This window comes from Monodon monoceros, unplaced genomic scaffold (assembly GCF_005190385.1).
Source record: "Monodon monoceros isolate NGI ecotype Baffin Bay Population unplaced genomic scaffold, NGI_Narwhal_1 Super_Scaffold_3, whole genome shotgun sequence".
In the NCBI taxonomy this organism is placed as follows: domain Eukaryota; kingdom Metazoa; phylum Chordata; class Mammalia; order Artiodactyla; family Monodontidae; genus Monodon; species Monodon monoceros.
The window spans coordinates 41,559,295-41,571,339 of record NW_021703780.1 but is presented as its reverse complement, the minus strand read 5'-3'; positions in this window follow the sequence as shown (position 1 = coordinate 41,571,339).

The window sequence follows — 12,045 nt, the reverse complement described above, 5'->3', positions numbered from 1 at the left end:
CCCTCCTCCAACATGGTGCAAATCTCACGCCCATACATTTTTGCTGCTGGACTCAGAGTCAGTCTAGGCATCTAATGACCATCTGAAGCTGTATCAGCCTCTGTATTCCAATACTGAATTAAATCTTGGAGACAGAGTTTCGGGTGAAGTAGAAAAGAATAACTTTATTGCTTTGCCAGGCAAAGAGGGCCACAGTGGACTAATGTCCTCAAAACTGTGCGTCCCAACCTGGAGGGGACAGTGAGGAGTCTCATAGTAATGGTTCAAAGATGGCATGATCCACTCCTGGACATTTTTCTGATTGGTTGATGGTGAGGTAAGTGGGAGTCAGAATCATCAACCTTCTGGTTCCAACCAGTCTGGGGTCTACGTGCTTGTGGGCAGCATACAGTTAACTTCTCCCACCTGGTGGGGGTTTCAGTATCTGCAAAACAGCCCAAAGATATCGTTATGTGTATCCCTTGAGGGGGAACCTGGACCCTGCCCCAAGGCTGCACTATTGTTTCTTGACTGCTCCTCCCTTGTCTCCACATCCTCTCCCTTCCCTGATTAATAAATGCTTGAACCTGCCCATTGGAACTCAGGGAAGGTCATGGAGGCTGAATGAAGCCTATTTCCTGTAATCAAGAAACAGGGGACACAAAATGGCTTTTGTGCTCAGGAGCCGAACAGGGTCCTGCTCGGTATCACATCTAATGAATTAGTGTCAGATTCTGTCTTATATTTTTATACCCCCAAGGCAACAAAATCTTCAGCATTATAAAGTCTAGTTCAGTCGTGTAAAACTTAAACCACCAAATGGCTTTCCTAGCTTCTGTGTCTAAAATAATGACATTCAGCTTATTTTATAGCTGTCCACAATAATATTTTGGTACTTATGTTAAAAGGTTCCTTTTAGATAATTTTTCAAAACAACTCTTAGTTTGAGACATCACTTAGATAAAAACTAGTTGCAGATTTTTAACAGTAATTTTTTGGCTTGCCTGCCCTTCTGTGAGGTGGAAGTTGGTTCTTACACTTACATTCAGGCACCCAGATGCCTACAGTATCATGAAGAAGGGAAAAAGAGAAAATTGCTTTATACTGTATGACAATATTGAGATTGACTTATGCAATTTTAAAAGTAAAAGGTAAAGTTTTCTGGAATTCTATTGCTTTCTCTAAAGGACCTACCAACAAACAGAGACCATTCCCAGGAAAATGATATGCTCAGATGATTTTAGATCAGATTATTTAGGAATCTCATTCCTCACATTAGCTTCATTTATTGGCTATGATGTCTTTTGAAATCTATATCTCCATCTAGATTTTGCTTCAAGTTCCTCATCCACATTTTAACTGTATACTGGATATGTCCACTTAAACATCTCTCAGTGATCTTAAACTCAACATTTGTAAAACTAAATTTACCTTCTGCCTTTTCCATTCCCCTCTCTTTTTGCCTCCATTCCCACCCACAACACACACACACATACACACACACACACACACACACACACACACACACACTCTTTCTATGTTCCAATATTTGTCAGAATAGGCTAGCCTTATTCTGTATGAACAAACAGCCCCCAAATCTCAAAGCATAACATATGAAGTTTATTTCCAGCTCACACAAAGTCCTCTCTTGACTGGGCAACAATCCAGAGCAGCTGCCCTCCACGGCGTGACTCAGGGTTCTCAGCTGCTTTGATTCTGTGGCTCTACCATCTCCACATATGGCCTCCCTGCTTCTTGCCAAAGAGGAAGAAAGAGAGGAGAGGATGGCACCAAACTTTCTATGGCTTCATCCCAGAAGTAGCAGTCATCACCTCCACTCACGTCTCATTAGCTGGCAATGGTTACACGGTCTCTCCTCACTGCAAGGGTGTTGCCAAGTCTAGTTGTCCACGTGGCAGAAAGAAGGAACAGGAAATAAAAATCACACAGCATCATCTTTAAGTAAATGTCCAATTTCAGATTCCCAGGCCAGAACCTATGACTTCATCCCTTTCTCTCCATCACCCCCACACTCCATCCATGCATAAGTGGATACCATTAATTTTGCTTTCTCTATATCAGTCCACTTTTCTTTATTCCCCCACTTAGTAAATTCAAACTCATATCACCTCTGTCTTTGATGACCACAGCCACTTTCTCACAGGGCTCCCTGCCCACAGTATTCTCTCCATTCAATTATCTACACAGCAACCATGGTGATCCTTTAAAAATACCAACATGATCATGTTGACTTAACCTCCAGCTTAAAATCCTTCAGTAGCTCCCCGTTGCTTTAAAACAAAATGCCCAAACCTGCAAATATGATTTATAAGACCCTGTATTACTTGGTATGTGCTTACCTCTCTAACTGCACCTTTTACAAATTCACGCCTTGTAGTGGGTGCGGTGCTGCGCTGCTCAGAGCCCCTTCAAGTCCCAGGCCCTTCTCTCGAGTCACTAGAAGGTGGCCAGCTAACGGCTCGTGGCTGAAACCCTTTTCCAGAATTGCCTTCTACCAAAGGAAGCTGCCTCACCCTAGTTTACTCCTTCACTGCCACCCCACTCCCCGGGCAACATTATCCAGGGTTAGTGGAAGATACAAAGGCCCTCTACTTGCTTCAATCTGTGATACATTTAAAGAGCCATCCTGGTTCTAGAACACACTATGTGGGAGCCTGAGATCCCTGTTGTAACTTCATCACATCCCAACTTCTCCCACTGCCCAGTCCTGCCTCCCTCCCCCCATGACAGGTGCTGTCAACTGAACACACTTTCCAATAACTTCCTACACTGACATCTCTGTCTTTGACTCCATTTCTGGGGGAACCTAAAACGTGCCTCAAACTCTGTGCTGCAGCCACTTGAAATACTCACAGCACCTAGAAAAGTCCTTCTAGACCTTTGCTCACGTGATGCCTGAGGCCTGGAACACCAATCCCACCTCCTTGATTTTGCCTGATCTACTCATCCTTAAGGACGTGAAGATCACATCAAGTCAACAAAGAACATCACAATCTAAAGAAGCCCTCTCATCAAGTCCATACTGAGTTAGGGGATATATATATTTCCCTCTGCCCTCAAAACCCTACCTACTGTATAGCACAGGGAACTTTACTCAATATTCTGCAATAACGTATGTGGGAAAACAATCTGAAAAAGAATGAATATACGCATATGTATAACTGAACCACTATGCTGTACATCTGAAACTAACACAACATTGCAAATCAACTATACTCCAATAAAATTATTTTTTTAAAAAATGAACTTACCCAGACTCTGAGCAATGCAATCTTATCAAATTGCATTATAGTCCCCTGTGAAGTGGGGTCCTGTGTACTCTCAAATATACAGTGAAAACCATTTGGAGTGACAGGATGGACCTACCATAAAATCTGTGATCCCAGCTATTGGCTCTGGGCTTGAAGCTCAAATACATTGTTTTTTTTAAAATTCTGAACATAGCCCTTGCTAGCACCCTGGGCCCTTAGCACCTTCTTCTGACCTGGGAACCTCTGAATCCTCAGAACTTTGCATGGAGGCCTTGGGGAGACAGAGATCTCCCTGGATTCCTCCTATTGCACCTCCACCCCATCACTTATAGGGCATGTGGATGTGGCAGCAAGCTGAAGGCTAGGATTCATCCAGACATCTTCAGCCTCTCCCATGTTACATCTTTCCTTTCTCTTCTCTCACCAACCTCAGGGGTAGCAGCTGGCCTTCTCCATCTTCCCCCAATACCCTGAGATTTTCTCTACTTCTTCAGTGAAGTCTTCCACTTATCTTTGGATATGCTAAGGGCATAGAGCAGGACCTAGGGAGTCTTCCGGGGCAGACCCCTCCCCTATATCCTCTGCTTTAGCTCCTCTCTGAGGTACCTAGATAATAGTATCTGATGCACATTTCCTGAGTTGTTTTACAGATGCCAAAACCCCAGCAATTAACTACTTGATGATCATGAGCACGTAGCCACTAGACTTACTGGAGCCTGAGGATTGATAATGCTAACCCTTGTTACCTCACCATGAACCAATCAGAGAACTGTGCACTAGCTGACCACTTACCATGGGATGCCCTTCCCTCACCAGGCCTTTAAAAATTCTTGCTGAAACCCATCAGGGAGTTCATATGTTTTGAGCACTTAGCTGCCCTGGACTCCTTGCTTGGTACCTGCAGTAAACACTGCACCTTCCTTCATATTGACCCACTGTCAGTAGATTGGCTTTACTGTGCATGGGTGAATGGACCCAAGTTTGGTTTGGTAACAAATGAAAATAAAGTCATTTAGAAAATCATTTTCTCTCTCTGTTGCAGAGCTACTGACTACCTACAAAGGTCAAGAAAGCCAGCTTTAAAATTTAAGACCAATCAGTGGCCTCTTTTTTAAGCAATTTCTTCCCTTCTTCCTTGAAACAAGAAGCCTGGAGGCTCAGCTTGAGCTGCAGAAGAGCTGCAAGGAAACACGTTCAGGAAGGATATGAAAATGTGTGGGTTTCATATTTGCAAAAAAAATGTCCCACGTCACATCTATTCATGTGTCTGCTGCTCCAGAGTATAAGTGTCCTGTCAGCAGTAAGTATTTTTATTTGTCCTTGAAAATTTAGTGACTAATAAAGTGCATAGTACATGGCAGGTGTGCAAACATTATTTGTTGAAATACATTCAGAATATCTCCACCTCTGACTTCAGGTCTATTACAATATTTCTCCTGTTCTGAAGAGCTCCATCTTCTATCTCTTTAAACTCTTGCTTCTTCTCTTTTATTTATTTTTTTCTTCAAAGTTAGGAACTGCTTATAATTTTATTTTGTATTGGCGTATAGTTGATTAACAATGTTGTGTTAGTTTAAGGTGTACAGCAAAATGATTCAGCTATACATACACTTGTATCTATGCTTTTTCAAATTCTTTTCCCATTCCCTGTGCTATACATTAGGTCCTTGTTGGTTATCTATTTTAAATGTAGCAGTGTGTATATGTCAATCCCAAACTCCCAGTCTATCCCTCCCCCCCATTTTTCCCCCCTATAGCCATAAGTTCATTCTCTAAGTCTATGAGACTCTTTTTGTTTAGTAAATAAGTTAATTTTTATAATTTTTTTTAGATTCTGCATATAAGCAATATTTGTCTTTGTCTGACTTACCTTCCTTTAGTATAATAATCTCCAGGTCCATCCATATTGCTGCAAATATTGCCTCTTCTCTTTTAACTTCAGTTAAAATGTATACTCTGAGATACTGGTCTCCTCCATTTTCACCAGTAATCCACACATTTGGATTAATAAGAAAAACAGGCTAGATCCTTGTACATATAGTAAATATTTGCACTTGTGGTATACATTCAATGTATTTATTTTTGTTTATTAATAATTTACTTTTTAATCTTCTTTAACTACTGCCCAGACTCTAATCTCCAAAGACAGAAAATTAGTTTTTATGTCACTTGTCTTTGACTGGTATAAATTTTTTCTGCATACAATAAAAATAATGTTAACCAGCACACAGAAATATATAAGTAAAGGAGTTAGACTTTAGAATCGTGAATAACTTCAAGATATTGATTCCAATTAGGGGTTGAGGCACAAATGAATTTCTAAACCTGGCTAAGGCTACATAGCTGTAACAATCAAAATAATAGATAACATTTTTTGAACTATTACTCTAAACCAGACCATGTATTAATAATTTTACATGTACTACTTCACAGCATCTTAGAACATTACTACTGGAAATGTTACTATTTTACAGGTGAGTTTAAATAACTTGTTCAAAGTCACACAGTTGCTAAGTGTCAAAATCATAATTCAGATTAAGACATTTTAGTCTATAATCCATGATTTTAAATATTACAGTACAACACTGGCTACTTTCTGCATATCTGAGGAATCTTTCTGTTATTTCTATGAAACACACCTTCTACTCTACATACTAGTTTTCTAATGTGATGAAAGGGTTGTTATGCAGTGAGGTGATTTAAATGGACTCTAAGAGTATGGTGCTTGAACCCCAGTTTGAGTCCTCTGCTTTAAACCCAGGCTATCTCTTCTTAGGGTGTGTTTTAATGAAAGTTCCCCCAAAATGTTCCAATTTATTCTAACCAACCACCCTCCTTAATAAGTCTAAGCTAAGCTAAAAGTAACCTGGAAAACCTATATCTGAATATAATTAGAACATGGACATACTTATTAGGAGTAAAGGCTGCTGCAGGAAACATATGTACAAGGAAATCTTTGAAAAGAGATCTTTTGTCTCTAAGCGCTGCTGCGGCCACCCAAGAAGCCGCAGCTGTGAGTTTTAATATCACTATCAGTCAGGTTAAACTTCTTTTGGTTACATGTAACAGAATGCAAGTTGAACTAATGAAGGTAAAAATAAGAACATCATTGGAAGGGCACATGGAGAGCTAATGTAAGCAGGGAGGCAGGTGCCCCTTAAGAGTCAGTGGGACCAGTGGCTGCAAAGCCAGAGGGAATTCAGATGAGTCCCTCTCATCATATTTCCCTCCATGCCTTTCCTTCTTTTGACTCTCATTTCAAATCACATTTCTGTGTTTATCTGTATCCAGTGTGGAAAAGGACCCTGAAAGCTTCTGAGACAATTCAACATCCAGCCACCTACATAGGAGGTGAAATTAATTCTCTCAGGTCAAAATCCAAATTTATGGGGAAGAAATGTATTAGTCCAGCCTGAAACATGTGCTCATTATGACCAACTAGATGTGGATTGAGATATATTCTTGAGCTCGGATTTTGTTTCTCTACAATTGAACTGGGAGCTGGGGGCATCATCACAGTTGTATGTGCACCAATGCCCCTGCAAGAACTGTGTAGGTAGAAGGCTGGGAGTTCCTAGAAAAAAAGAGTATGTGTTGGGTAAATTAATAGATGTTCACCTCAAACAAGAAAGGTGGAAAGCATAGCTATAATTCTCAAACTTGTTTGTGTATGTCATAGACTTTGAAGAATAAAAGAATCACAACCTCAAACACCCATGAATGAGCGTATACATGGTGTACACCTTCCTGTATCTGATGCAGAGATTGGCTGAGTATGAGTGACGCTAAAGGAAAAATAAAGGACAAAGACACTTAATGGGACTTGTTCTTGGTAATCCAAAGGAAGGCACAAGAAAACTAATCTTTATTGTGTAGGGTACAATATCAGCTCTTTTCACTTATTATCTCATTTAATCCTCACAGCAATATTTTTATGTATAAAGTGGTCTATAGTTTCTCCATTTAGCAGATGTGAAATTACCTAAAAGAGGTAATAACTTTCTTAAAATCAATTTTTTTTTATTATCAATTTTTTATTTATTTATTTTTGGCTGTGTTGGGTCTTCATTGCTGTGCGCCGGCTTTCACTAGTAGCGGCAAGCGGGGGCTACTCTTCATTGCAGTGCGTGGGCTTCTCACTGTGGTGGCTTCTCTTGTGTGGAGCACTGGCTCTGAGCATGCAGGCTTCAGTAGTTGTGATTCACGGGCTCAGTAGTTGTGGCTCACGGGCTCTAGAGCACAGGCTCAGAGAAATGCACACAGAAATGCATTTTAGAATAAGAAGGGAAACAAAAATTCAAGCTCTGAAGAATTTGGGCAGCAAAATATAAAATACAAATAATATAGTAAATCATATAGATGGAGAAAACATCAGGGAAAGAAGGAAAGGAGAAAAGCCTTAGCTAATGAAAAAGCTCAGGATCTGGGAGTATAAAGGCAAGACTGACCGTGTAGTGATGGAATCTGTAAGACATGCTTGGTAACTAGTTCAGGATTTCCACTGACCATTGCCTAGGAAAATCATGTCATATAAGTCAGGACTTGGACAGCCAGCCTGGTTAATGAATAGTCTGCTAGTGAACTCTGAAGCTCTGACCACAGTTCCCTCGGCCTAGTTGCCAGGGTTAACAACCTCATTCAATCATTTTTGCTTAGTGAAACATTATCTGGTACATATTAATCAGAGAATCTCTGAGTATAAATTCCAGGAAGATTCTGAGCTATCACTCAGTGAGGGAAGGGGTAGAATCCTCACTTCACAGATGAAGAAACTGAGGCACAAACAGAAACACTGACTCAGCCACACTCACACCAAGCCTCAGGGGTAGAGCCATTGTCCTACCTCCTACCAGCACACCAAGAAGGGAAAAGGCTGAGCCGAAGGCAGGGCCAGTGTGTCCCCAAATAGAGGACGAGTCCATGCTGGCAGTGGAAGGGCCCTGAATCTGAGGTCAGAGGGCACGGTCCTCAAACCAGCCACTTCAAGTATAAAGCCAGTTATCAAAACACAGCTCAGAGCCTCCAGAGGTCCTCACCCTTAATGAAATAGTCATGTTCAACTGTTGTTCAGTTCTGAGAATAGTCTAATGTTCTTATTTTAGGAAAAACAATTGGACAGAAGATTTCAGTTCACCAAGGCTGATCTCCTCCCCAACACAGGGACTGTGGCCATATGGTGATCTAGTCTTTCAATCGCCTCCTTTGATGGAGCCTTTTTACCTCTCTTTTCTGAAACATTTTTAATTAAAATGCTTAACCTTTTTTTTTAATTGAAGTATACTTGATTTACAATGTTTCAGATGTACAGCAAAGTATACATTTTTTTCAGTTTATTTTCCATTATAGGTTACTACAAGATATTGAATGTAGCTCCCTGTGCTTTACAATAGGACCTTGTTGACTATCTATTTTATATATAGTAGAGTGTATCCGTTAATCTCAATCCCCTAATTTATCTCTCCCCCCACCACACCTTTCCCCTTTGGTAACCATAAGTTTGTTTTCTATGCCTGTGAGTCTCTTTCTGTTTTGTACATAAGTTCATCTGTATCATTTTTTTGATACACATATCACATATAAGTGATATCATATGATCTTTGTCTGGCTTACTTCACTTAGTATGATAATTTCTAAGTCCATCCTTGTTGCTGCAAATGGCATTATTTCATTCTTTTTATGGCTGAGTAGTATTCCACTGTGTGTATGTACCACATCTTCTTTATCCATTCATCTGTCAATGGACACTTAGGTTGCTTCCATGTCTTGGCTATTGTGAATAGTGCTGCTTTGAAACTTTTAATAATACAATGATACATGAAACCATGAATGCCCTTGCACTGGCACTAACTCAGCCCTCCAGTTCCACACTGAGTAAGCCAGAACTTAGTTTAGTTTCAATTCAGCTTGATTCATAGCCTTCAGCTCATTCTCCCAAATTTTTTGACTCGGTATGTAATTCAGTTATAATAAGAGACAGAGAGGCAGAATGAGAGATTGTCATTTGTTGCAAGTTCAGTTCATTCCAGGTTCACTTTGGATGCAAATGTTTGGTTTTAGCTTTGGTTTGGTTTTGCTTTTCTAATGTCACTCGTCCTTAAATAGGTTCTGCAAAGAAAGGGCTGAAGCTTAAATACCAGGAAGACTCAGAAACTCTTTCCATGGTTCCTAGAATGCACCCTTGTCATCTGTGCCCCCAATGCCTTTACACCTGCAGTGCCCTCTCTGCTAATCTGTCCATCCTCCTTGGCCTTGGCCGACCGTACTTCATCCTTCAGTCTCAGCCTCACCTCCATTCCTCAATGAAACCACACCCCATTCCACTGCTAAGCACTCCGTGGTAACTTCTGTCTTTCTGTGAGTCTGCAAGCAACCGGAGAGTCTGGAGGTAACTGCAGCCCAGCTCAGCACACTGCTTGGCACAGAGCAGATATTCGACAACAACAACAAAAAATTGTAAAATAATGGAATGAATCAATTAATTAATAAACCCCAAACCCATCCTCCTTGAAAGCTGCTTTTGCTACCTGAGTTAGCCAGAAATCTTTCCTTAGGTGAAGAATATTTGACCCCAAGGAGGTCTAGTAATGATGTGAGTTCAGTCATGTTACTTAACATCTTTGTGCCTCAGTTTTCTCATCTATATAATGAAAATAACAATAGCAAATGATGACATAATACAAATAAAGAAGTTACAGTAATTCTTGGCATATAATAAGAACTCGTTTAATTTGAACCAGTCTATTGTGAGCATAGTAGTATATCGATGGATGATTATATGGGTGATATACTTAGGGTGGGTGGATTATGGATTGTGAAACAGTAGCACACCAACCAGCTCTTTTTTCATTCTCAACAGGCCCCAGACATCTCGATTATTCCAGTTCCCATACATTCTCCAAGAGATTTGAAACAGAAATCAGTCCTTTGAGTAGCCCCACAAAAGTCAGAATGTTGGCTGTAAGTCCAGTATTCTCTTTCCATCTCCAGGGAGAAGCCAGGAGTTGAGAGTTTTCCTCTCAACGTGGCACTACCTCCAGGGTAGGGATTGTTAAGAGCCATGAATTTTCCTACTGGCTTTGATGCACCCGGTTTTGTGCTTGTCCGGAGGGTGGGAGCCTCTTAACTGGCTTCTGGATCTCTCACAAAGAGAACTGGTCCCTGTATTGTTATTGAATCGGTGTCTCCATGGCAGGAAGGAGGAAGTAGGGCCTCCTACTGTAATGGAGAGAGACCATATGAGGCCTTCCAAAATAGACCCCCATGCCCTCCGCCTGCGTTTTGTCTGTAGAAAAACTTTAGTCAAAGAATATATTTAATCAGAGAAGTGAGAAAAGGCAGAAAGAAAGGAAAACAGTCAAGCAAGAGAAAATAATAACACTTTAGCCATTAAACAAAGTCAAGGACCTTCAGTTCCTCCTCAAGGACTATAGATAATATTCTGAGCCATGTCTCTTGAGTAGTTTTGCAGATACTGAAACCCTCACCAGGTGGAAGAAGTTAACTGTGCGCTGCTCACAAGCTCATAGACCCCAGACCGGTTGGAGGCAGAAGGCTGATGATTCTGACTCCCAATTACTTCACCACCAGCCAATGAGAAGAATGTCCAGGAGCTTATCACACACCTCACAAACCCCCTGGCTCATCCTGTCTTTATAAATCTTTCTCTGAAAGCCTTCAGAGAGTTTGGGTCTTTTAAGCGCTAGCTGCCTGGACTCTGCTTGGCGCCTGCAATAAAGCTATTCTTTTCTAATTCGCCCAAAACTCTGTCTCCGAGATTCAATTTGGCGTAGGTGCACAGAGGCTGGGTTTTGGCATCACCACTCTGCCATCTTGCTGACTTCCCCCCTCCCCCCCACTCCATTGTGTCTCTTTCTAAGAGCTAAGTAATTCTTACTAGAAGACCCTGAGCAGATTTCCTCTTAAATTTCATGGACCAGAATTAAGTCTCTTCTTACACCATCAATAACAGTGGGTTCCAATGGCACTAGGAGCTAGGACAAGTAGGTTTTAATTTTAGAAGCAAAATATTGGGAGAACTTTTCTGCAGAAAAAAAAAATAGTGGATTTTAGAAATTGGGAGGAAGGAAAGATGCAGTAGAACACAAAAGGTGTCAACATTTCAGGAAGACTATGTTTTGTGAAGCCTGTACCTATATAAGCAATTTGAGTCAGCAGAAATCAGCCTGTCAGCACCCTGTAGAGGTCCAATCTTGCATGATTCTGGGGAAGAAATAACACATAGGGCAGCCAGAATGATCCATTCACCAGACCAGTTTCCTAAAACTGGGGCCTGGCTGCAGAACCATGGGACAACAGTCTAGGCATAAATCTCTATGCATCTTAGAGGACCTAGCTGCCCCAAGCATGATGTAGATGATTGAGATACCCTGAAAGGGAGATACAGGGTCTAGCTAGAGCCTATGATGTTTCCTACCCAAACTCAGGATGCCCCATTTGGGTGGTGTTGTTGACCTGTACTCATTCCAGCAACTAAAGAGGGGTCCAGACATTTTTGAAGAAAGCAGTTCAAAGCTCAGCCACCCCTAAACTGGAGATTCCAGAGCATCAGCCCCAGTTGCCCAGGGATAAGGGGAGTACAGGGGATCTGGGTTGATTTAGACAATCAGAGGGAACAGTCCTTGGGAGGAGGAATAAGAGCACAGAGGAAAGTGTTGTCCAAGAGCTAACTTGCAATACATCAGGGCAGGAGTCATAACAGGTTTCCTCTTGAACGTGAACTACAGCCATTGGATTATGGCTGCCTGGACCTCTGTGTGGGAGATTCTGAACCCAA